Below are 26,499 nucleotides of genomic sequence, written 5' to 3' on the forward strand. Positions count from 1 at the left end.
TGGGTGTCAGTTGGTTAAGCGTCTGACTCTAGATTTTGTCTCAGGTCATGACCTCAGGGTTGTGAGATCAAGTCCTGTGTCGGGCTCCTCACTGGGTGTGGAGCCTGCTTGAGATTCCCTCTCTCCCTCTTCCTCTTTCCCTCCCACTCTCTCAGATAAACAAACAAATAAGGTAAACAGCTCTGCAGCCCTGACATTGAAATCTCCAGTTCTATCTACTTTATGCCTTCTCCACAACAACTGCAATTTAACTACCTTTAGCAGCCATATCTCTTGAGCAAATGGAGCCTTGCAATGTCCATTAGATACACTATATTTAGAAGAGGGTCTTTGTGAGCACAGCTGGTGTGAGGGGCTCAGGGCATAACCACTCTTCTCCTGCCTAAAGCCGTTTGCCCCTAGCTTGGTCTCAGCTCAATGGCATGGCTCGAGTGATGGCCCCGGAACTCCTGGGGCTCTGATACTTGTCAACGGATATTTATGGGATGTTCTCATCCCATAAATATGGCTCCACTCAATTTTGACTTTACTTACAATAAATGCTTTGGCTAAGCCCTCTCAATTCCCTGGAGAAGCAGAAGACAATCATTTACTCAGCTGTTTGGCATCAGTTAAGTGAAAAAGGCAATGAACAGTCCCCCAGAAACAGAGTGAAGCTGAGTACCACACAATATTCTTCTGAAGGACTTTCTCCCTCAGCTTATCGGCCACTCAGGCAGTGACTAAACTTCAGGAGGGCCAGAAATTTGTTTGCTTTACACATCAGAGAAAGCAAACTGGAACAGGGGCTTGGGAGGCTGAGATTTTTAAGTTGTGCCCCTCCCGCTCCAAAAAAAGAATAAAGTGCTATGTCCACAGTGAATAATCAATACATCTTGGGCTTGATAAAGAAGGCCCTTTTTACTGTCGCCTTAGAGGTTCACTGGAAAAGCAACAATGTTGAGACTACGTACATAGGCTTTAAAAATACAGAAAGCAAAAGGGCAGGGTGGCATCCACTTTATCATTAAGCAACTGAAGGATTAATTTTGCTTAGGATAAAAACTGCACTAGACATAATATTTTTTTCTTAGTAATTTCAATTCTTTAGCAGTTACATGGAGTATATCAGCTTCTCAATACACCTTCTCTCTAGTAGCAGATATTCACGATGAACAAACCAGAGAGAACCAAAACACATAAGCTACATTTGGGTGGACAAAACATCTAGTTCATTCATTTTTTTCTTCCCAAAGGAATAGTTCTTTCAGTTCTGAAACAGCAATTTTAAGACTGTTTGAGACTCTTCTCATCTGAAAAATAACTTTCAAGTTACTGATTTGAAAACATATTTGAGAAACAGCAGTAACATGGCATAATCACAGTATCATACTCTATCTGAAAACACTAGAAATATCTATTTATCCTAAATAGTCTAATGAGCATCCTAAGGATTCTATTTACAAAGAGCAAATCTAATCAGTCACCCATCAGCTTTACTTCCTAAACATCAATCCAGTCTATCCATGCTTCTTCATTCCTACTGTCACTACCCTCACCCAAACCACCACCTTTTCTTTTTTTTTTTTAAGAATTTATTTATATATTCATGAGAGACACAGAGAGAGAGGGAGAGGCAGAGGGAGAAGCAGGCTCCATGCAGGGAGCCTAATGTGGGACTCAATTCTGGGACCCCAAGATCACACCCTAGGCCGCAGGCCAGTGCTCAACCACGGAGCCACCCAGGGATCCTCCACACCACCTTTTCTTGTATGAATGAAAGGGGTAGCCTCTTGACTGACCTTCTGGCATGTTCTGTCCCACCCCACTATACCCATGACATCAATTCTTTCTCCATATTATAGACATATATCTTTTAATAATTCAAATATTTACCACTTTGGGTGCAGGTTATCATCTCTATGGTATTTCTGTGCTTAAAGCTCATCAGTGACTTCCCATTCTTCTCAAAGAAAAAATTTTAACATGACATACAAGTGCCTACCTGACCTGGCCCCTTCCCACCCCCTTAGTATCTGATCACCAGAGCCACCCACATTCACTCACTGCTCTGCCATTCAGTTGGCCACCTCTCTGTTCCTCCAATATTCCAAGTTCCCTAACATATCTGGGAATCTACTTGTACTATTCCTCAAGGCAAACCACATGCTCCACCACCTATGGCCAAATTAATTCCTTCTCACTCTTCATGTCTCAAGTCACTTTCTTAGGGAACTCTTCCCTATGCTCTGGCACTACCTTACTCCTCTACAAAACACTCATCGCACTTGCAATTACAAATCCGACTGTGTAATTTAAACTTTGTCTCTCCCACTTGATTCTAAATTCTGTGATGGCAGAAACATGTCGGTCCTAGTCACCATTCTATTCCCAGCACTAACCTAGTGGTTGGCATATGGTTAGCCTCCCACCCATTATCAAAACTGGAGCAAACAGCATTGTAGGAAGCAGAATCATGTCCAAATATAACAAGGAGTAATGTCACCCCCGGAAACTCATCACACAAATGAGTGGATGGTTTTGCCCAAATGAGAGGAAAAAAGAAAAAAAAAAAGTCTGTTCTGTGTTTTCTTAGCATATGTTTAAAGGAAGAAATCCTCAACATGATGTCCAATAGAATTCTTAAAAATCTGTTTTCCACAACCCTGTTTGTAACACTCATTATTCTTTGTTGCAACTTTCTGGGCCCCTTCTTTCCAGACTCCACAAAGCCCCTGCATTGAGGAATGGGGTACTCCGTCTTCTCATGATTACTATGCTAATTTTACCATTAATAAATACACAAGTCTACAGAAATACCTTTGACCTGGGACAGAGATCTCATCCAAATATTCTAATTGACCAAGGAAGTTGACTCAACACATAAGATTGCTATTATCTTTTTTTCTCAGAGGATTCAAAGCTTTCTTCCCCCCCACCTCAGAGAATTTCAAATCAGATCCTATCATCCCAGCCTACTACTAGCAAAACTAAAGAGTGACTGGGGATAAAATTATTACGGTGGTTACAATTTCACTATAATAAAAGCAACAGCAGTACTGCAGACACTGTGGACAGACATCATGCTCAACACTTTATAACAATCATGTCACTCAGTCCTCAAAGCAGTCTTGCAAAGTAGACTAATTTTAAGAACTCCCAGATGCCTCAAGTTTCTAATTTCAGGAAAATTGGCAGAAGAAATGAAGAGAGTGAATGTGTCACTTTATAGTCTGTTGATATGATTACAAATTCTCTGACACTGAGAAAAGACCTAAGAAGGTAAGGGTCTGGAAAGTGTACGTAAAAGACTTCATTTGGACCACTCCTCTGTCTAAGGAGAAGAAGCACCAGAAGCAGAAGGAAACTCAAGAAATTTGGGTGCCCTGGTTGGTCCCTGCAGGTTCCTGGCTGGATTCTGAAGGATTCTGTGTAAAATGTCTTTGTGCTCAAACCCTAGTGCAGCTCTGAGTGGGGTTGTTATTCTGAAGGGAGGAGTGGGTAAGAGACCAAGTCCCCATCTTCGTGTGGGGTTCGGAGAGGGGGCAAATATATTTAAGGAGTACATTTGGTTTAAAGAAACACAGATTTGGGATGTCTGGGTGGCTCAGCTGTTGAGCAGCTGCCTTCAGCTCAGAGCATAATCACGGGGTCCTGGGATCGACCCAGGGTCCCTGGGCTCCCCACAGGGAGCCTGCTTCTCCCTCTGCCTATGCCTCTGCCTCTTTTTTTGTGCCTTTCATGAATGAATGAATCAATGAATCAATAAATAAATAAATAAATAAAATCAGAAAGAAAGAAAGAAAGAAAGAAAGAAAGAAAGAAAGAAAGAAAGAAAGAAAGAAAAATTATTTTAATTAGAAGGAACACTTTTTAAAAAAAAACAAAAACTTTTTTTTAGAGAAAGAATGCTCATGTGCAGAGACCAGGAGTGGAGAAGTGGGGAGGGACAGGGATGGGCAGAGAGAGGGGGAGAGAGACTCTCAAGTGGACTCCTTGCACAGGACTGGATCTCAGGACTCTGAGATCATTGTCTGAGCTGAAATCAAGAGTGGGACACTTAACTGACTAAGCCACCCAGGTGCCCTTTGAGGACACTTTTGGGAATGAGCACAGACGGCCCAAACAGATTCTGCCTTTTGTGTTGCCAGAAGTCTTTTCATCAAGGTCATGTCAGATGTTTCTTCTCTTGGCACAGAGCTCCTAATTCAAAAATACAAACTTCCTCCCTGCCCCTTTGTCCTATCTGGTGTGAGACTGATAAGAATAGAGATGATAGTGTTAGTAAAAGAGACACAAACACCATGTACCTTGCTTCCCCAGAGAGGGAATAGCAGCCTAGGGTGTCGAGGCAGAGAAGGCCAAGGCTACTGAGCACCTCCTGCAGATCCAGGCACTCAGCACAGTGGGAGAGCAGCAACAGCATAAAGGGCAAGATACAGCATAGAATTCAGGAGAGATCAGCCAACCTGTCAGGAGTAAGGGCCTTCTAGGTGGTGACCAGTATGAACACATGGCTAAGAAATATGTGGACCTACCAAAGAAAAAGTAGGGGACCCTGGCGGTATAAAGATCTCCAAACAAATAACCAAACTAAGTTAAACAAAATTATGTTTCTTGCCCAATGAAAGTTTTAGCTGAGATGAGTACTCACTGCAATAATCACCACCACATATAATAATTAAAGGAAATCAGAGAAGCAATAATAAACACATCCCCCACCAGCCCAAGGGCTGACAGCCCCGTAGAACATTCAAGCCATTGGCTCAATAACACACTGAGAAAATCCATCCTCATTACCCTTTTCTAGCTGACTGAGCACAAGGCAGTGGCCTGAAGCCTGTATCAACTCTTTTTAGCCTCCTCCTTCCCTGCATGGCTGGAATTTCCCAGGGTGCTTTGTGCGAATCCAATTTACAATGAAAGTGAATTGAGGAAATGTCATCCGAGTTACGGGGGTAGTTTACATTTACATAATGAAAATAACAATTATTGTAAAGTAGCATTTATCATCTGATAGACAATGTTAGTACATAGATGACTGGAAAAAATGCTGAATTTTAACAGCTTCTGGGGACAAGGAAGGACAGGGCTGCCTCCTGGCCTTTCCTGTAGTAATCACTTCATCTGATTCCAGCTGAAGATAACATATCATCATTCAGGAAATCCCAAAATGTTTTCAGTGGAACAGCTGCATCCTCTGAGATCAGTACACAGAGAGGAGTGCTGTTATTAAATAAATCTGGGAACAATGCAGAGTTAAATAAAATTTAAAGTTTTCTACTTCCAGGAATCTTCGATGCTTTTTAAATATACATTGTGAATCTCAAAGAATTTATCCCTAGAATGCAATGGTTCACAAACTTCTTTTCATACATCATTCTTTTTCTGGAAGAAAAAAGAAAATATATATATATATATTGCATGTATGATGCTTTTTCCTTGTTAGATGAGATGGCTGACCATATTTTTGTGACCTCAACAATTTTAAATAACATGAAATAAAACGATAATTTCAACTTTAGAGTCCAATGAAACTTTCAGTCCAAAGCCTAGCACTTATATTCTCAAAAGACAGAAACACACACAACCACAAAGTATAAGTCAGAATAAGTCTAACTTATAAGTTGACCTATAATAAGTCAATCACACATCAGAATAAGTCTAAGATCTGCCACCTGTTCACAAAGAATGAGACAGATATAAAACACATAGCAGAGATCCACCTGCCCATTAGGTGTTTACCCGAGCAATTTCAAAGACAGAGGACACTAGATCAAAGTGCATGGGACTGTGACAAGGCTTAAGGTTGCAAAGGCATGAAACAATTCAGAGCAAGTGCTGAACATGTCACTGATTTGCAGCCCAATAAAAAAGTCCTGCATATGGTACACCTCTCTAATTTTAGACTTTCTATATAATTTCAAACATAGCTTGTGTTTTGCTAGATTTTACTTCAGGATATGACAAGATGTACTTTATTGGCCACACATTAGTGAATTAGTATAATTACAGTAATGTAATCACTGGTTCTAGGTTTAGAAGACAGATTTGTTGACTCTGTATTCCATGAAGGAGCATTACATAAATGTGATTCTCTGTAATACACAACAAACTGAATTGACTTAAATATATTTATATATCTATATAACTACATTCGTATGGTATTATATGTTATATTAAATATATAGTATATACAATACTAATCTTATATTAATGTGTGACATATATTTAAGCCAATTCTATTTCCTATGCATAAATATACATATTGATGATGTGTATATATAAATGTGTATGTCATATAATAGATTGTTTATGTAATCATATTAGATATAATATGTATGTATAAGTATATAAACACACAGACACATACATTCATGTAAATTCATGTTGACTGTTGATTCTGTTAACCTGTTATTGTATTTCTTTCTTTTTTTAATAATAATTTTATTTTTATTGGTGTTCAATTAGCTAACATACAGAATAACACCCAGTGCTCATCCCAAGTGCCCCCCTCAGTGCCCGTCACCAACTCACCCCCACTCCCCACCCTCCTCCCCTTCCACCACCCTTAGTTTGTTTCTCAGAGTTAGGAGTCTTCATGTTCTGTCTCTCTTTCTGATATCGCCTACCCATTTCATTAGTATAAATCAATACCCACCACTAGAATGCATGGCCTCAATGACAGAAAGTATTGCTTATCTGCATCCCCCATCCCACCACCCATAACCTCAAGGAGACTTTTTCTGCTTCTCTTCCTTCTACCCAAAGACAAATGGACAACTATTCCCCTTAGTTAAAATAGGGTGCTTCTGAATATAAACATCAGAGTACTGATATCCAACACTTAAGGAATATCAGTTCTTTCTCCACATGGACCACACAGAAACTCATGACCCACAGAAAGATACTTCTGATTCATCCAAACAATTATTAATTGACAATCACTGTCAACTCTACTCTGGTATATTTCTGTTCTCTAAAAATCAATATGTAATTCATGGTCTAGGTATATAAATTTAATATGAACCATAACATTCTACTCCCTGGGCACTAACTTTCTGTAATACGCTATTAGAACTCTTTATCCCCCTTGTGATTTCAGAGAATTAGTTTGAGCACCTCATAATTCCTATCCTGATGAAACACATTATCAAAAGCCTATGCCACTTTGAAGTAACTGAAGTCCACACTTTCTAATCTACATTAAGATTTACTTGAGGTTTTCTTTTACTCCATTCAACACAGATGTCATCTCGGCATGAATCCCTCTCCTCTGCTTTTTTCCAGTTGACTTCATGAGCCATGGGATATGTTGGATGACTGATATACTGGGTCCCAGTAAAGATAATGCTACCTCTGTTCAACGAGGAGAAAGGAAGAATCAAAATTAGCTTTCATACTCACATGGGGGGCAGGGGTCTGGTGACCCCACAGCTCTCCTGCCTTTCCATTAGAATACATATGTAACCATTCTCTAGCCTTTGTAATTCTCACTGAAGAGACCCCTGACCTGCTTCCCTTTGGCCCATTCCTCTTTGACCTGCTTCTATCTTTTGATAATTGCAGTAAGCAATGGAGGCAGAGCATCACTCACAGTGCTGCCAAAACTTTTCTTCTACTATGGGGGTGACTACAGATGTGAACAATTTGTCAGTGGTTTGGAAGCTTTGTATGAGTAGACTAGGATGGTGCACGGGGCAATAACAGCCAACCCCAACCTGAAAATCAACATCTTACCTGACCATCTGGGCATGGGAAATGGACAAAAACACAGTAGAGTGGACAAGGATCTGCTCACAGTGTCTGACAAATTACCCTTAAATGCTTATGCTCATTCATTCTTCCAAACACCTAAAGCAAAGAGTCAACAATGGTAACCACTTAAAAATAGGAGACAGCAGGCTCATAGAGAGTGTTTTGGAGCTATACAGACTTGAGTTCAATCCTGATTGTGCCATTCAGCACTCTGTGATGTTCAGTTGCACTATTTACTTTGATTTTCAATAATTTCAACCTGTATGTGGGCAAGAATAGAGATGCTGTATGAAAAGCTCTTGACTCAGTTCCTGGCACACAGTGAGCACCGAATGAATAACAGTCCATGTGGGAGGTATTGTCTGGTACGGAGCTCTTGGTCTACATAAGCATTGATCTCAAATTTGGCATTTGGCATTTAGGACCAGATAATTCCCTGTTGTGGAGGGTGGTCCTGCACACTGTAAGATTTTCAGAGGCATCCTTGACTTCCACCCTCTAAGCGCCAGTAGCCCCCCTCTGCCACCAGTTTCCAGGCATTGCCAAATGTACCCTAGACAGCAAAACTGCCACACGTGAGAACCCCTGAAGTACACTGCATCATTTAATCCTAACACAAATCCTGGGAGGTAGGTGACTTGTCCATTCCACAAAAAAAAGTGACATTACCTATCCAGGATTCCAGCAGTAATAAGGGGGAGATCCAGAACAGTGAGCCAAGAGCCTGAATCCCCCTGTGTCCCCCATCTGTATTTTAAAGAAGAACAACAGAAGTCCCTGACACTTATTCAGCATTCTATGTACAACTTCTGGCTGCCCAAAGCAATGTTTATTGACTGCACGATTCACCTTTCTCCCATTTTTACTAATCTTCGATACACAAATTTTCAGAGCCACCCTTCCCCATAGGTTTCAGTGCTACTTTATTAAGGCTCACTTTACCTTCCCCATCCTCTGCTCTGGAAATAACCTAGACTTTGGAATCACAGTCTGGATTTGAACTGTGGCTCCTCAACTTTCTAGCTATATGACCATGGTCATGTTATTTGATCTTGCCTTTATGTCCTACAGAACAGCAACCCAGATTTTGTAGACTTCACGGTTGTATGGACAGCCAGCTGTCCTGTGCAGTCTGCTATGCGGAGCAAAGCTAAAAGGTTCATAATTGCAGTTGGGAAGTGAAATGCTGCCCTCCATCCTTTTGTGTTGGACATTACTAGAGGCAGGATGATTCCTTCCCCTGCATTAAACATACTCTATTCAAATACTCAAAAAGATTAATCTTATCTCCCCCCACAAAAACACAAGTTTAAAATAATCCAACTCAACAAACTGAATAACCCAACCTCCCCAGCTAGTTTAAGGCTAAGAAACCTTACAATGGGCCCAGCAGCAGTGCTTTTTGGCAGCCAAAGGCAGGGGAGGCTCTTTTCCCAGGGAAGGGGCCAGGATCCTCCACAGTGCAGTCCATGAGAGGGCAGTAGAGACCTGTGGCACAGACAGCCCAAACCTTTTCCTAGTAAGATTGAACATGACCGATTTACCTTTTGACCTCTTGTTGTAGTGATTTTGAAGGAGGTTTTAATAAGATCTTTAAAAATCTCACAGAGGGATGCCTGGGTGGCTCAGGGGTTGAGCGTCTGCCTTCAGTGCAGGGCGTGATCCTGGAGTTCTGGGATCGAGTCCTACCCATATCGGGCTCCCTGCATGGAGCCTGCTTCTCTCTCTGCCTCTCTCTCTCTCTCTCTCTCTCTCATAAATAAAATCTTTTTAAAAATTAAAAAAATAAACATAAAAATCTCACAGAGAAAATGTCAAGTATTTCAATCACTTTCCACTCCTAGAACTTCAAAAATCATCAGACATTCTTAAGTAAGGCCATTTTTAAGAACACACAGCTCCTTGGGGGCATCTGGGTAGCTCAGTCAGTTAAGCATCCAACTCTTGGCTTCAGGTCAGATCGTGATTTGGGGGTCCTGAGATCAAGCCCCATGTGTGTCTTGACGCTCAGCAGGGAGTCTGCTTGAGATTCTCCCTCTGCCCCTCCCCTTTGCTCATGTACATTCTTTCTCTCTAATAAGTAAATAAATAAATCTTAAAAATGAAGAAGAAGAAGAACACATAGTCCTTTAAATTTCAAACTGAGAGATAACTACGTGACCATCTTGAGCTCAAACTCTGCAGGTGCAATGAGACACTATGGATCAGGGTTTCATCCTATGTTAGAAATTTTACAAAGTAAAAAAAGAAGAAAACAATTCCAATTGATTCACCAAAGGAAGAGACCAATAAAACATTTTTATTTTTATTAAGCATTAAATAGGATGTAAATCTTAACATATAAATAAGAATATTTAGGATTATCCTTCTCATAAGTGATGCAACCACCACTAGTTCTTTTTTATATATCATCCTTGATTTAAAACATCCTCTCTAAAAAATAAATAAATAAATAAATAAATAAATAAATAAACATCCTCTCTAACATCCTTAAAGTTATTCTTAATGTCCTCTGAATAACCTTTTCCATACTATCAGTAAGACATGCATCTATTATAAGCTACACTGTTTATACCACCTTGTCACACAATTGGAAACATGTGAGAAAAAGCAATCTTAATATACCACTTGTTAGTGCAAAAAGTGCTTTCGTTAGATAAATCCATATTTATCTTCTTGAGAGATGAAGGAGGAGAGAATAAAGCAAAACTGTGATACACCCTCCTTCCCAGGTTAACACTAGTCGGAAAATAAGAAGACCTTTTTTCAGATAAAGAAGTAGGAAGAATGAAAACAGCAGATTATATTCACATAAAAAAATACACTGGACCTCTACAGGCCTGTCCTTTTAAAACAAAAGAACAATAATCACAATATGCCACATACACATATATTCATTTCAGAAACATGAGCTCCACTTTCAAATGGCTCTTGATTAGCCTGAGTAAAAGAATCTGGTATTCATTTATATTTAGATCATTTTAATAAATAAGCATAAAGTATTCAGGTTGAAATTGCATCTACCTATATAAAATATGAATTCTGTATTAATTGTAAATTGTATTACAGTACTAGTTATAGTACTTAAATATATAAACAATTCAATTCTGCATTAAGTGACTGCTGTGTAGAAAACAAAGATATCAAGATTATGTCTGAAATATCAAAAATTGATATTTAAGATGCCATTTCTGCTCTCAGATTGCTTAGAATCTCCTAGGAAAAGAAGACTTAGCTAAAATCTTGTCCATATAAAGAATAATTAGTTTCTTCAACCAATGTACAGAGGCTTTAGAAACACTTGGTTAGAAGTTGTTATTCATGCTGAAAACTGGATGTTTCATGGACAGTAGAGTCTTATAAAGACACTTTTTTTTTTCTCAGAGAAGGAGGAGAAAATGAGAATGATGTGAACAATTTTTGAGGAAATCATAACAAATGGTCTTGATTTTGTCAATCAAATAGGAGGGAATCAACAAACTTCCAGCTATAAAACACATAAGTCACAGGGATGAAAAACATAGCATAGAGAACATAATCAATAAGATTGTAATAATTTTGTATGGTGACAGATGGTAACTACACTTAACGTGCTGAGCATTTTTAATGTTGAATCATTTAATTGTTGAATCACTATGCTGTACACCTGAATCTAATACAATATGTCAACTATACTTCAATATAAAGAAGAAGAAGAAGAAGAAGAAGAAGAAGAAGAAGAAGAAGAAGAAGAAGCAGCAGCAGGAGGGAGGAGTCTGGGTATGAGAAGTGACCTGACATTTATTGATCGTATGCTCTCTGCCAGCCACTATGCTGACTGTTTGAAGCACTCAGAGACCATAGTATATGCCATCTTCCTTGCTCTTATGAACAAAGATATACATTGGCTCATGCTGAGTATCATTAGAAGCAGTCACTTTTATATAAGGATCTAAAGGAAGGAAGGGTTCAACACAGTACTCTACAGCTGTTGATGTCAAAATATGTTATGATCACACAAGAGTTGTTGACAGAGCTGGTGTTTCAATTAAATATGGTTTAACACAAAGGAAAAAAAGGCCTAAAAAATGGAAGGGAAACAGAGAGAGAAAGTTTCAGGCCAGCCACTGTGAGACAGTGAGAGAGACAAAGAATTCAGTAGGGATAAGTAATAGTCCCTCTACATCTGCTGTCTGATACTACACTATGCAAATATTTAAAGGTTACCTTGCATCTGTGATAGAGATACCCTTTCAACGATACTCCCCTACTTCGCTAAGTCCCTCTGGGAAAGGATTGCACACACCATTCTGATGAAATACTTTCAGAACGACACTACACAGCGGACACTACACAGCAGTTAGAGATATTTCAAAATAGCCCTCCTTAAGCAAAAGTCTACTTGTGACAGGTGTATCTTTTTGTGTTTCTGAAAATCATATTGAGAAAGCTGTAACAGTTCTGCAAGTATACTGAAAATGAATAATCACTCCTTGGAAATATTGGTAATGATAATATATCTTCATCCTTCATAGTTACTCATAAGTTTGATAGTGTAACTGAGAGGGAAAAATGAGTATTGCTCTGAAAATAATTGTGATGTTACATTTGCCACGTTGGTGACATAAAAAAAAAAAGACGTAACAGGAAGACTATGTGTGCTGACATTTCATTAAAAGCACTGTGGACGTTTGTATATGGCTATTAAGCAGGAACACCAGGAAATGAAGATTATCTTTCAGAAAAAGAAAATCATAAGGTAATTCTATTGAACATTTTGAATTGAATAGTATTTCATGTGAATTTGTGAAAATAACTGAAAGTTGTGGTATTTGTAATAATGTCTTAAAAATACTTATAATTCCATATGAAAAGCTCTGAATCATTTAATCTTTTTTAAAGCATCTAGTGATTTGTTTTAAGCGTTTGCACATTTTGAATATGTGGAAGCACATTTTATGTACTCCAGAGTACTGCTGATGTAGTAGGTAGTATATCATCAAACTACCACAGCAGCAATTCTAAGGTCAAAGCTATTGCTTTTGGGTTTGATACATTTTATACATGATTTATGGATTAATTTTATGGAAAATATGTAAGCTATATGTCCCAAAAAGCATTTTATGGCATTATAACAATAAAATGTTATAGTTATGGGATGCCCTTCATCTAGTCATATCAAAGCCCTTTCCTGACATTAGTTAATCCTTGTAATACCTCCTCCGAGACAAGGAAGTATTACTTGCACTACCTTTTTTTAGAACACAGAGCACACTGGGGATTTTCACAAGTCTACCTGGATTTAGAAATACTAAAAATCATTTATGTGTTTATTCAGTCAGTCAGTATATGATGAACCATAGAAAACATGCTAGGACTTGGGGATAGAATGGTCTGGAAAAACAGGAGGATCCATGACCTCTTTCTTGGAACTTCTTGTGAAATGTGTGAAATACTTCAATTCATGGGGAACAATACAAAACGATAAAGTAATATTTCTCTTATCTAAAAGCTCACACTCATAATCTGGGAACATACCTCTCTACAATATTTTCTAGCAGCAAAAAGCTCAGCTTCCAAGGAGCAAACATGTGTCACCAAAAGGCGAGCTCCTCCTGCCACAGATTGTTCTGAGAATTACTTTACACTTCTCCCTGACAGAGATTGGTTAACTGGTTTCCAAGCCAGTGAGTCAAAGTAAAATGAGAAAAGAAAGAGGTACAGTTAAATGGTGGTAAAAAGCAGGTGCTTCAACAACAAATATAACACAAGTAGCTTCGTGATAAAAAAAGAGACACACATACCCCCACAAAAGGCAAATTGTAGGGCTCAAAGCTCATACCAGTCGGAGATTAATAATTTTGTCAGGGGCTAAGAGTCCTGAAACCCATTCTATCTTGATCATGTTATTGATGATGGCACACTTTCAATGCTCCGTGTATCCAAACTCTTTGCAGCAATTCCATCAAGATGTGGAATCTACTTCTTCATCCCCTGAAATACTGACTTACTTTGTTCAGAACAATGGCTGGGACTGACTATGCCAGTTCTGAGAGATCTCAAGAAGCCTTATGCACTCCTGCTTCCTGTGTACTCCTGCTGCCATGTGAACTAAGCTAAGCCTTGGCTAGCCTGCTGGAGGATGGGACACCATATGCACCAGAAATGAATCACATCAGCCATGACCATCTCAGATCAGTTGGCTTCCAGCAGACCCTCTAACGGACTAGAGATATAAGGGTAAATCCAGCCCAGAGCAGCAGAATCACCTAGCTCACCTATACACACATGTACAATAATAAAATTATATATTATTCTGGATAAGCCTAATTGAAGACATGAGGTCACTATGATGAAGAGCTCCAAAGGAATCACCCCAACCGCCACATGTATGTAAAAATATGATTCCCTAAGCCCTTCAGCAAGCTTTGAGATCTTCTTCTCTAAGTATCCTGCATGTCCTACTGGAGTATTGACTGTGGTCTGTATACAACATAGACATTTTTGTATTTGTGTTTATCCCACCAATCTTCCTCTAAACCCATATGCTTATGTACTCATGCATGTGCACACTTTAGGAATCACAACATGGTGATACTCCTTCCCTTTTGCAGATTTGCAATGCACATTAGCTTATTAAGGCCTCTGAGAAATCCCACAACAAACTGTCCCAAGACTGACCAACAACTTTGAAAAACCTTTTGGTTCATATAACAGAAGTACACTCAACAGGGCACTGACTCCAGGAAGAGGTTCTGAGAGACTGTAAATTTCAGAAGTTTCTGCTTCTGTAGTCCTAATAGGCAAGGAAAATTAATACTTCCTCAATCTGACATTTTGAGCTATCCTCAAGAGATACAGATTTTGCCATATTATTACAAATATGTTTGCATATCTTTGAATATCTTAAAAATAGAGTATTAGTTGCCAGTGATTTTTTTTAAATGCAGGTAATGGAAACAGTCTAAATGTACAATTATAAGGAAGGAATTAGATTTATCCACAAGATGGGATATCTTTTAGCCATTAAAACAATGCTAACAAAAAAAAAAAAAAACCTGGAAAATACTCATTATTCTAAGTGACAAAACAAAACAAAAATTTTATATTGTGCTATTTCAATTATATAAAGTTTATACAGGAATAAAATAAACTGAAATGTTAACAATTTTCTTTGGTTGATGGGATATGAAAAATGTATATATGTATCAGTATATTTTTATATAATTTCTAATATAACAATATAAAACAAACAAAAAGTTAATTCTATTCAGAAAAAAAAGTCAACTCTAAGTCCTTGGAGACTGCCAAAGCATCGTTTACCTGACTAGCTTCGATCTACTTTTCAGGTCTGAGCTTAGATGTGATTTCTTCTCGGAGACTATTCAAAACCCTATAACTGCAGTAGATTCCCTTCATGAGAATGTCCATAGCATATTCTGTTTTTTACTATCATGGCACTTAAAACTTGGCATTCCATTTCTCATTTACTTGTTTATATACCTGTCAGTATAATCTCCCTCTGCCTAGTTCATCACTGAAATCCCAGTGCCTAGCACAGAGTCTGGTTACATGGTACCTGTTAAATAAACATTACTGAATAATTGAAAGTTTAATGCTTCCTCCTTTCCTAAATATATTGCATAAAGTGTGGCATGGATAATGTAATATCTTCATTCTAGAACAATGAAATTTCCCCTTTAAATAATATCTTTCATTAAGGCAGCTGATTTATTTTGGTAACTTGTCACTAATTTAAACTTCCCATAAAATTTTACCTACAAGTTCTTTCTTCCATACTCCGTTTAAAGAATAACAGAGATCCTTGTCATTTGTTACATAATTTTATCAGCAGGACTATCTAAGTTCTATGAGGTTACATATGCTCCTATTTGAGGTTCTCAATATGCCTTAGGTTGGAATATGTTCCTCTAAGTGTATGAGTCAAAACCAGTAAATTGTTTGAACATCAACTCTTACTTAGATCCAAAACAACCACCTTAATAATGGAAATTGTTTTAATTCCAGAATGAAATTCTATTCAATTATTCTCTAAATTTCATGGTGTGGTGCATCTGGGGAGATACATACATAGAGAATAACAGGAATAATAACATAATTAGCTTACATTTACTGAATGCTTACTATATGCTGGGCACAATGCTAAGCAATATATATATATATATATATATATATATATATATATATATATATATATATATATATATATATTATGTCATCTGACCCTCATTTTATGAGGCAGATAATATAAATTTACCCTCTAATGATGGGCAAAATTGAAGCAACTATCTTGAGTTTGTAATAAGTGCCAGAGTCAGGATTATGAACCTCAGAGTTTAATTTATTAATCATATTGTCATCCCCTCTACAAATATTTACTGAGTTCTTATTCTAATAAAGATATTGTTCTGTGTCCTGGGAATATACCAATGAACAAATATAAAATCCCCGGGCTCCTAGAACTTACATTTTAATCAAGGTAGTTAGAACCTTAAACACATGTATGCATGCACACTGTGGCAAGATGGCTGGATGGCCACCAAAACATGTATTTCCTCTGGCATAGAATATATTTGTCACTGAGAGGCAGTTGTTCAGCCAGGTTTAAATTTCTCAGCTCCCTTTGCATAAAGATGTGGCCATGTGACCACTTCTTGCCAAGAGAATGTGAGTTAAAGTGTGAGTTAAAGAGATCTGCATTCTGCTTGGGCAAAGACTTCAAGAAATCTGGTGTGGAGTGCCATCCCGACTTCTCTGTTATCTAAAGTCCTAAGAAACAGAGAAACCTACACATGGATGCTGCTTGAGTCTCCAAATTACTACTTAGAGGAAAGACACCTGTCAATCAGGAAGACATGCCTTGGACTGTTCTATGAGGGATAAATAACCATTTGAGGGCTAAGGCATTATATTGGGCTCTATTTTTCTTTTTAAGATTTATTTATTTGAGAGAGAAAAAACAGGGGGGCAGGGATAGAGGGAGAGGGAGACTCCTTATTGAGTGCAGAGCCTGATGTGGGGCTTGACCCCATGACCCCAAGATCACCACCTGAGCTAACTGTGCTACCCAGGTGTATCTGGGCTTTATTTTTTATAGCAGCTAGCACTACCCTAAACAATATAGAATATGATACCTTGATTTGGGTGCTGCCATGAAAATAACCTAAATATGTGACAATAATTTAATGGTCAAGTAGTGACATGGAACAGATATCACAGGCTAGAAATATGAAGACTTCTACTTAAAAATATTTGAGAACACTGTCACCTACAATAACTGGGAAGATAGACAAAGAACCTACTTAGCCTATAGCTCCAGGAAGCTTGACTTTCGCATATTAGCTTTTGTCTGGTTATACTTGCTGCTTTTTCCAATGTATTATAAGAAACTAATAAGCTCAGGGTGAAGTTGACTGCTTAGTAAACAGAAAACTAAGAAACTCGCCGGGATAGAGGACAAATGATAAATGACCATAAATATCCTGCGATGGGAATGAAAAATGAGGACAAATTCTTATTAAAAAATTGTAATTTAAACAAATATACTCAGCTGGAAACAAAAATAAGATTGTGGGTGTGGCTTTCCAACTCATACATATTGTTTCAAGTGGCCACCATAGGACGATAGGCATGGGTCAGAGGAATCAAAGAACCAAAGCAGTCTCAAAGAAGATATATTGGGAACTGTGGTAGTGGGAGTTGGGGCATAGACACACAACATGGATTGAAGACACATACAGCAAAGGTTAATAAATTTTGAGGAAATTTTATTGCTGAAAAAATCATGAGCCGGACCTTTAAAAAGCCTTGGACTCTCAAACTGTTAAAGCAATCCTTGGTCTCCCAAAGTTTCATGAGCAGGAAGCAAGTTGCAAAAACTGCATAGCCTCTAAAAAAGGTATTTTCCTAAAGCTCAATTCAGATGTGCCCCCATGGAGAAAACTGAACAAGAGTTTCTTTGAAGGCAAGCCAAGAACCACAGAAGGCACGGGAGAAACAAGTTCCTCCCAAATACAATCTAGGTTCTAACCAAGAGAATTTCTCCACTGGAAAAGCAGAGTCTCCATAACCTCTCTCCTAAGGATTCCATTATTGCTCTGGACTGCTGACTGCCACGTGATTGCCCATCTTCCCTGTTCTGAATGGGAACTGTGTTATACATATGCTATTCCCATTCTACCACTTTATTCAAAGGTAAGATTTTTTTTCATCACCTCTGCCGCCTTGCAAGTAGATGATGTGACTAGTGTGACTTATGTGACTAGTTATGACCAAAAGATTTTGAACAGGGTATATGTGCCTATTCCGGACAAAGATTTTAAGAAGTGAGTGTGCTTCTTACATACCCATTTTCCCCTTCTGCTGCCCTTCAGACTCTGGAGAATAATATCTGGATGAAAGACATCTGGGACTACGAAACCTCCCATGGAGGACAGTCGTCTGCCAAACGGGAACATTTATCTTGAGCTATTGCACAAGCAATAAATAGTGCTAGAACTATCACACTATGTGGTGTTCTATTTGTAACTCCACTTAGCTTACTCTGAATAACCCACAATAAAATTATAAATATGTGAAGTTCTACAAAGAAAATAAAACAGGGTGAGGGGTAGAGCTACTTCCCCATTAGTTGGCATGACTGAGAAAGGAAGATCAGAGAAGGTTGCGCTGAAGAGGTTACACTTTAGTTGAGAAAGGGCTTGCACATGGATTGGACATTCTGGGTAAAGAAAAAATGAGAGACAAATGATACTTCTACATTTGTCCCCAAAAAAACAAGTACATTGTGCTATTCTTTGCTGAAATGTTAAAAACTGAGGGACTATTAAGTTGACTATATGTGGGAGAAGCAAGAATTGTGCGTTTGCATGTGTGTGCTTTTAGCTAAGTACCTGACACAGGTTATGAATTAACTGTGAGTTTTTAATATAGGTACACTAATATATATTTGTTTTCAGATTACCCTGATTAAAATGGGAAAGGGGTGCTAATCTTTAGAGGTTTCAGAGGGACTCAATAAATATATCACATCTCCCTTCTTCTGAAGCCTAAATTTGAACTTGACTGAGAAACAAATCCAGAAACTAATTATGCAAAGACCTAAGTATCATTTTTATAAATGATGATGTTGATTAAAGAGTGCAATACTAGACTCCAGGCTAAGTAGCTGTACTAGTACTAAATCCCTCTTCCTTCCCTGTCACAGGCAGCTCTGAAAAAGAGTGTGCCTACATTGCATTGAGGTTCCTAAACACATAATGGAGAACAGAAGCCAATATGAACTTTCTGAGAAACAAGGACAGAAATGCCAGAGCCACACATGTGTGGGTTCTTCTCTCAAACCCAACACCAGCGAGTTAAGTGTATCTCATTCTTATGGGGGAAGAGTGAGTCAATAGACCATGAGCCCACAAGTTCTACGTACTCCAGAATATAAAGGAAAGGAAAAGAAGTTTATACCTTAAAACAAATACAAATAAGTGAATATTATAGATGTCTGGGAAACATCTATATAGGATATAATGAGGACAAAAACTGGGAATTTTCAATGAATTTTCTTTCTTTTGAAAGAAGGGTGAACATGTAAGAAATAGCTTTTTCCCTGATACTTTCAAACCCAGCTCTTGAAAGTAAGGGGCAGATTGAAACAAAATTGAGATTTTACTTTATTTCAGATAGTCAAAGAAGAAGAAGAAAAAAAAACCTAAAAGGGAAAAAAAAATGTCTTGTCCATTAGCTGGATTTGAAGTGAAATTCTGTTTTCCTATTTTCCAATCTCATATTGTTGGGTGGCTCATACCCAGAAGGAAAAATTGTCACACTTCCTCTAGCTGCAAACCGCCAGCTCACATTCCATCACTGCCACCACTTCTCGCAAGTTCCTGATGATTTGCTGACAGAACTGATAACTCCATCTGAGGACTCTGGTCCTTGGGCCTTTCATCTTTGTTCTTTCTTGACTAACCATTCTTCCCTGAGGGATTAAATAGTAAAACTACTAAAAAGAGTCCGACAAAAAGGAAGGAAATAAGCTGCACAAAATGCTGTTCTTGGCCACCAGGCTAGCTCAAAGCTCCTTCCTTTCCTTTCATTTTATGTTTAATCTGTGGACAAGAAGGCGTGTTGCTCCCAGGCCCTTTCTTTCCTCATGCTTCTGGGGTTCTGCTCAACATTGCAGGGAACTACACTTCCCAGATTCCCTTCCTGATGTAGGTTCACCCACTTCAAGGCATTGGCAGAAGACTGGAGGGGCAGAAAGCAGTGGGAACCCCAGCAGCTACTAGACTTCTCCCAGTGCCTAGTCTCACTGGCAGCCACTCCACCTGTAGTCCGATCTCATGACTGGCAGCCCCCAAAATGGCACCAGCTCCTGCTCATAAACTCTAAGAACACTCCTCCTCCACATAAACTCTAAGAACATTTCCATTGTCTATACACATCTCAGGGTGATAACTTCCAGTGGTTTCTAAGTTCTAGAATAGTTTGCCACCCCAGTTAGCCTCACAGCTCTTGTATCCAATTCCCTATTAAACTCCTTCTGTGAAAACACCTAAGATGGTCTCTTGCATATAGACTGGAATGTATCTGATACAGCCAATGCTTGTGGGGTTTTTGCTGTAAGTTTGTTTATATTCATCATACCAGGGAGAAGTAAACTAAGGCCTTCGGGCCCACTACTGGTTTTTGTAAGTAAAGTTTTATTGGAACACAGCCATGCTCATTCACTTAAGTATTATCTGTAGTTGGTTTTGTGCTACAACAGCAGAGTTGAGTACATGTGATAGAAACTTTATGGCACTCAAAGTCTAAAATATTTATTACCTGGCCTTTCACTGAATATGTTTGCTGACTCTTGCACTAAATTAAATAGGACCTTCCATCTAGAGGCCCAAGTGGGCTCTGTGACCATAATAGTCCAGACCAGCACTATCCAATAGAAATATAGTGTGAGCTACCATGTAATTTTAAATTTTCCAATGGTCACATTAAAAAAAGTAAAAAAAGAAAAAAGAAACAGGTGAAATAAATTTCAATGATATAATTTTATTTAGGCCAATGTATCCTATAGTACTTTCAACATGTTGCCAGTGTAAAAAACTGTTGAGACATTTCACATTTTAAGTACTATGCTTTCAAAATACATTGTGTTTTTTACACTTAGAGTATCTCATTTGGAATACTACATTTTCATTGCAAATACTTGATTTCTATGTAGATTTCACAAAATCTATAGTTGAAAGATATAGATGTACAGTACATAACCTATTATAACTAATATAAAAAAATAGTGATAACACTAAATACTGGCCAAGCCGCAGATAAACTGGCTCACTCATGCATTACTACTGGGAATGTACAATGGTACAGCCACTCCAAAAGCAATTTAGCAGTTTCTTATAAAATTAAACATGCAACTCCAGATGATCCAGCAATTGCACTCTTGGGCATGTATATCAGTTAAATTAAAACTTATGTTCACACACAAACCTATGCACAAATGTTTTATTGTAGTTTTATTCATAACAGCCCAAACTGGAAAAAATATGAAAGTCCTTCAATGGGTAGGTGGTTAAACAATCTGTGGGACATCCATACACTAGAACACTACTCAGCAATAAAAAGGAGCAAACTACTGAAACATAGAATAATATGGATAAATCTTAAAATTAAGTGAAAAAAAGACCCAGACTCCAAATCAGCTTACCATACAATTCTACTTATATAGACAAAATTATAGAAATGGAGAATAATTAGAGGTTGCCAAGGTCTGAATGGGAGATGGAGGGAGGAATATATGTGTGACTATAAAAAAAATAAAAGAGCACATAAAGGATTCTGTGGTGATGGAAATGCTTTGAATCTAACTCTATGTCAGTATCGTAGTCATGATCTTCCAAAACTATAGGTTTTGCAAGATGTTATCATTGGATAAACTGAGTCAAGAATACATGGGATCGGGGTTCCCTGGGTGGCTCAGTGGTTTAGCACCGCCTTTGGCACAGGGTGTGATCCTGGAATCTCCAGATCAAGTCCCATGTCGGGCTCCCTGCATGGAGCCTGCTTCTGCCTCTGCCTGTGTCTCTGGCTCTCTCTCTCTCTCTCTCTCTCCCCCTCCTTCTCTCTCTCTCTCTGTCTTTCATGAATAAATAAAAAAAATCTTAAAAAAAAAAAGGATACATGGGATCACTCTGCATTATTTCTTTCAACTGCATGCAAATCTATAGGGTAAAAAGTTAATTTTTCATAAAAATATATTCATACAACCCAGTTTCTCTAATAACTAAAAGTTTCCAACAACTGAATCAAGTATCAACATTTTATAAATTTTAAAAATCGAGTAAATTTTTAAAAATGAGAAATTCGAGACACCTGAGTGGCTCAGTGGTTGAGCGTCTGCCTTTGGCTCAGGGTGTGATCCCAGGGTGCTGGGATTGAGTCCCACATCAGGCTCCCTGCAGAGAGCCTGCTTCTCCCTCTACCTATGTGTCTCCCTCTCTCTGTGTCTCATTAATAAATAAATAAAATATTAAAAAAAATAAAAATGAGAAATTCAATCCTTAGTCACCCTTGTCACATTTCAAGAGCTTGACAGCCACATATAGTGACTCTAGATCCTCTTTCTGGGCTACAACATAGCCAACAATAGCTACCATAGCCGGTCAAGATATAGTCAACTTTAAGCCATTCAACAGGTAAATGGCCACACAAAACTACTCCCAGAAAGCACACTTCCTTCAAAGAAACACACATTTTTACTTGAAAAATTCTGCAATTCCAAAAGAGGTAATGAAACTTCCACGGTATTAAAAACTAACCAGTTGTGACAAACTGCTTATAGAGATGCATTGTTCTTTAGACAGTTTCTCAGCCAGCTAACAGGATGTTGCCTCCTAGATAAGATGTACATTTCCTCCTTCTACTCCCTTATTTAAAAGGAGGAATACAATAAATAAAAGTGAATTATTTTATATTACAGCTTTTCCCACCAATCCTTATTTCTACATGAACAATGGGGTTTAGTATGATGAGCGGTGATGGTGATGGCACACATTCACAAAAGGGAAGCGGATGCTGTGCTCAGAAGGTCCCTCTCTTTGACAAGATGACAAATGAAACTGGAAGATGAAATTGCAGCTCCTGCACACTCTGGCTGTCCGCCATGCAGAAGGGCCCATGGGAGAATGGTGGGGGTGGTCTCTGGGAGTGGAGCACTGAAGAGAGGTGTGCAGGGTTCACGGGTTCTGCTGTCTGGTGACCATGGTGATTAGCTGCTCAATGAAACAGTGGCGGGGGTCCAGTGGTACAGCTCATCTGCTGTGCTTTTCATGTACGCATTGCTGCTGGTAGGGACTTGGGTGAGGTATGCTCCTTTTAAATAGACACCAATTGGATCAGGTTGTGAGAAAATCAGCGGAAACAATTTTCTAAAGGAACTGCAGCATTTTAGCAGTTCTGGAAAGGAGTCAACAGCCCCTCCGTCTAGCACTCAAGGCCTTCCATCACCTGGACCTTTCTGCCCGCCAGCTCTTCATGCCTCCACCCTCCACTCACATTAGCCTGCTTGTCTCCTTCAGAACACGGCCCGGATTGCCCCTGCACCTTTGCTTTTGCTACTACCTCTGCCTACAGGGACACCTGTTTCAACTCCTTTTATTCATCCTCTAACATCTGGGCAAAACCACATCTCCTGGAAATCCAGCCCAGCTACAAGTGACCTTGCCTTCTGCAGTATTTCCAGAGCAAATAACAACAACAGCTACCATATGATTACACTCATAGATGGAATCTAAAAAACAAATGAACAAAGAGAAACAAACACATAAATACAGAGAACGGACTGATGGTTGCCAGATGGGAGGTGGGTGGGGGATGAGCAAAATGGGTGATGTCGAGTGGGAGATACAGGCCTCCAGTTATGGAATGAATAAGTCATGGGAATAAAAGGTACAGCCCCGGGAATGTAGTCAATGGTATTGTAACAGTTTTGTCTGGTGACAGATGGTAGCTACCCTTCTGAGCACAGCATAACGCATAAACTTGTTGAATCACTATGCTGTACACCTGAAGCTAAAGTAACATTGTATGTCAACTTTACTCAAGTTTAATTTTTTTTAAAAAAATAAGAGTGCCTAGGTGGCTCAGTTTGTTCAGCATCTGCCTTCAGCTCAGATCATGATCTCAGGATCCTGGGATCAAGCTCCCAGATAGGCTCAAAGGGGAGTCTGCTTCTTCCTCTGCCCCTGCCCTCTGCTCATGTTCTCTCTCACTCACTCATGCACTCTTTCTCTCTCAAATAAATAAAATCTAAAAAAGTTTAAATAATCTTAAAAAATAGTAACTGCTGCCATTCATTGGGCAACTTCATGCTCCCAGTTCTGTGGCTGCAATTTTCATGCTTCCTAATTTAATCCTCATAAACCTATTGGGAATGAGTCATTATCCCCATTTTGCAGACAAGTAAACTAAGGATCAGAGCTATTAAGTAGCTGGCCTAAGGTCACACAGAAGCTAACTGTCAAAATCAGCATTCAAATGAAATCTTCTTTCAGTCTCCAAAACCTGTGCTTTTATCCATGCACTATTCTATTAACTCAGGACACAGGCATTTAATCAAACTACATTTATGGAGCATCTGAAGGATGCCACGCACTGCGCTGGGCACTAAGGACACAGTAAATAATAAATTAAAGTCACTCACAATATAACCACATAAGTGACCTTTGTAAAAACATATACAAAGAATCATAAGGTTTCACAGGATATGACATTTACAGCAGGTTTTCAAGATGTATGAAAGTTTAGCAGGTGGAAAGGACCTAGTCAAAGGCCTGGGAAAGGATGGGAGGATGCAGGATGATATATTCTAGATGGAGAAAGTATATGTTAAAAGGTAAAGAATTCTAAAGTCTACAGACTTTTATTTCAGCAGCATGCTAGAAATATGGCCAAGGACAGGTTGTAAGGAACTGCATTGTCATGTGTAGGAGCTGGAATGTATTCTGTGGGTAAACAGAGCCACAAAAGGATTTTTAAGCAGATTGTGATCAGATCTCATGGATATCTCTCTCATTTACTGGTCAAATATATATTGAGTACTAAGCATTATGCTGAAATTGGAGACATAAATAAGAGTTTACAGTTGAATAGTAGAAAGATGCGAATCAGACTAACAATTGCAGAAAAATAGAGTAAGTAACTCCTAGACAGAGATGTATGCAGGGTTATATGAACACAGAGCATAGGACACTGGCTAGAATGGCAGGGACGATGGTATCAGGACCAGTTCCCTGGGGGAGATGCCACGTTGATCCAGAAGATGTGAGATGGGAACAAAATGAGAGAAATAAAACCAGAATAAGAATATATTTGAGAATCATGTCATAGAAATGATTAAAATATTTCCTGACAATAAATAGATGTGGGGCCTAGGAAGAAATAGAGGGAAGAACTGGGTGGTGACTAAACCCTTTAGTCTACTGCCCCTACAGGATGGCAGTGTATTTGCACACAACAGGAGGAGCTGTCAATAATTCACAAACAAAAAGAGACCTATATACAAAGAATATACTGGAAACAGAAAAACAGAAGGCCAGATAATAGTATCATACTTTTGTTATTTTTTAATATTAATCATTATATTATTTGGCTAATTATAGTAAATTTTGAGCCATTTCACTCAGCAAAACAGTGCACGTTTGAGCTTAATAAAAAAATAAGTCCTATTTTTTTTTTTTTTGCTTTCTTGCTCCATAGGTGCCTTTCACAGCATAAACTGAATTCCCTGAAAATGTGGAGCTTGTACTTATAAATATACAATAGAGTTTTCCAGAAGCCCTATTTTATTTGTTGCATCACTCTGAGAGCACAGATGTGTGCTTCTGAATCCTTGTGCTTTTCTAAAATTTTCCATGGTCCAGAGTATGGCTTTGTACATTTCCGGAGATTACCTAAGTACTTCTGTTGTGTCCTTATGAAGTTTCTTTGGTTTTACCTGCTATGATCTTCGTAACCTCATTACCAACCAATCAGTCATTATTTTGAAATCTTACAATTTGTCCCTGTGCTTATGTGGGAACACAGAAAAAGCATACTTTGCTTTCCTATATTATAATGCTATTTTTTAAAAAATTCTAAAGTTTAGGGGATCCCTGGGTGGCACAGCGGTTTAGCGCCTGCCTTTGGCCCAGGGCGCGATCCTGGAGATCTGGGATCGAATCCCACGTCGGGCTCCCGGTGCATGGAGCCTGCTTTTCCCTCTGCCTGTGTCTCTGCCTCTGTGTGTGTGTGTGTGTGTGTGTGACTATCATAAATAAATAAAAATTAAAAAAAAAATCTAAAGTTTAAAATGTGATCTATGTGTTATTTTTTTGTAAGGACTTTATTTATCTAATCATAGAGACACACACACACAGAGAGAGAGAGAGAGAGAGAGAGAGAGAGAGGCAGAGACACAGGCAGAGGGAGAAGCGGGCTCCGTGCTGGGAGTCCGACGCAGGACTCCATCCAGGGTCTCCAGGATCACGCCCTGGGCTGCAGGGGGCTGCGCCACTGGGGCTGCCCTATGTGTTATTTTTTAAATCTAATATTTTATTCTAAAAATTTAAAAAAAAACTTATATTTTTCTTATATTTAAGGACAGATTGTTAGTTTAAAAAAAAAAAAGACTTCAAGGCCCACTTTCTCAACACACATCGACATCAATCTATATGTAAAATTGTTGAAAGAGATCAGAGTTCTTGACTGAGGAAAGGAAAGAATCCA

At 38.7% G+C, this 26,499-nt stretch overlaps 1 protein-coding gene across 1 annotated transcript in view; it reads right to left on the minus strand.

The window, feature by feature from the left end:
• Nucleotides 1-26,499, minus strand: part of LOC129514579 (thrombospondin type-1 domain-containing protein 7B) — a 741,731-nt gene that overhangs the window by 599,850 nt on the left and 115,382 nt on the right. The gene's annotated exons all lie outside the window — the stretch shown is intronic.

The sequence above is a fragment of the Nyctereutes procyonoides genome, unplaced genomic scaffold, assembly GCF_905146905.1.
Source record: "Nyctereutes procyonoides isolate TBG_1078 unplaced genomic scaffold, NYPRO_anot_genome, whole genome shotgun sequence".
NCBI classification, from domain to species: Eukaryota; Metazoa; Chordata; class Mammalia; order Carnivora; family Canidae; genus Nyctereutes; species Nyctereutes procyonoides.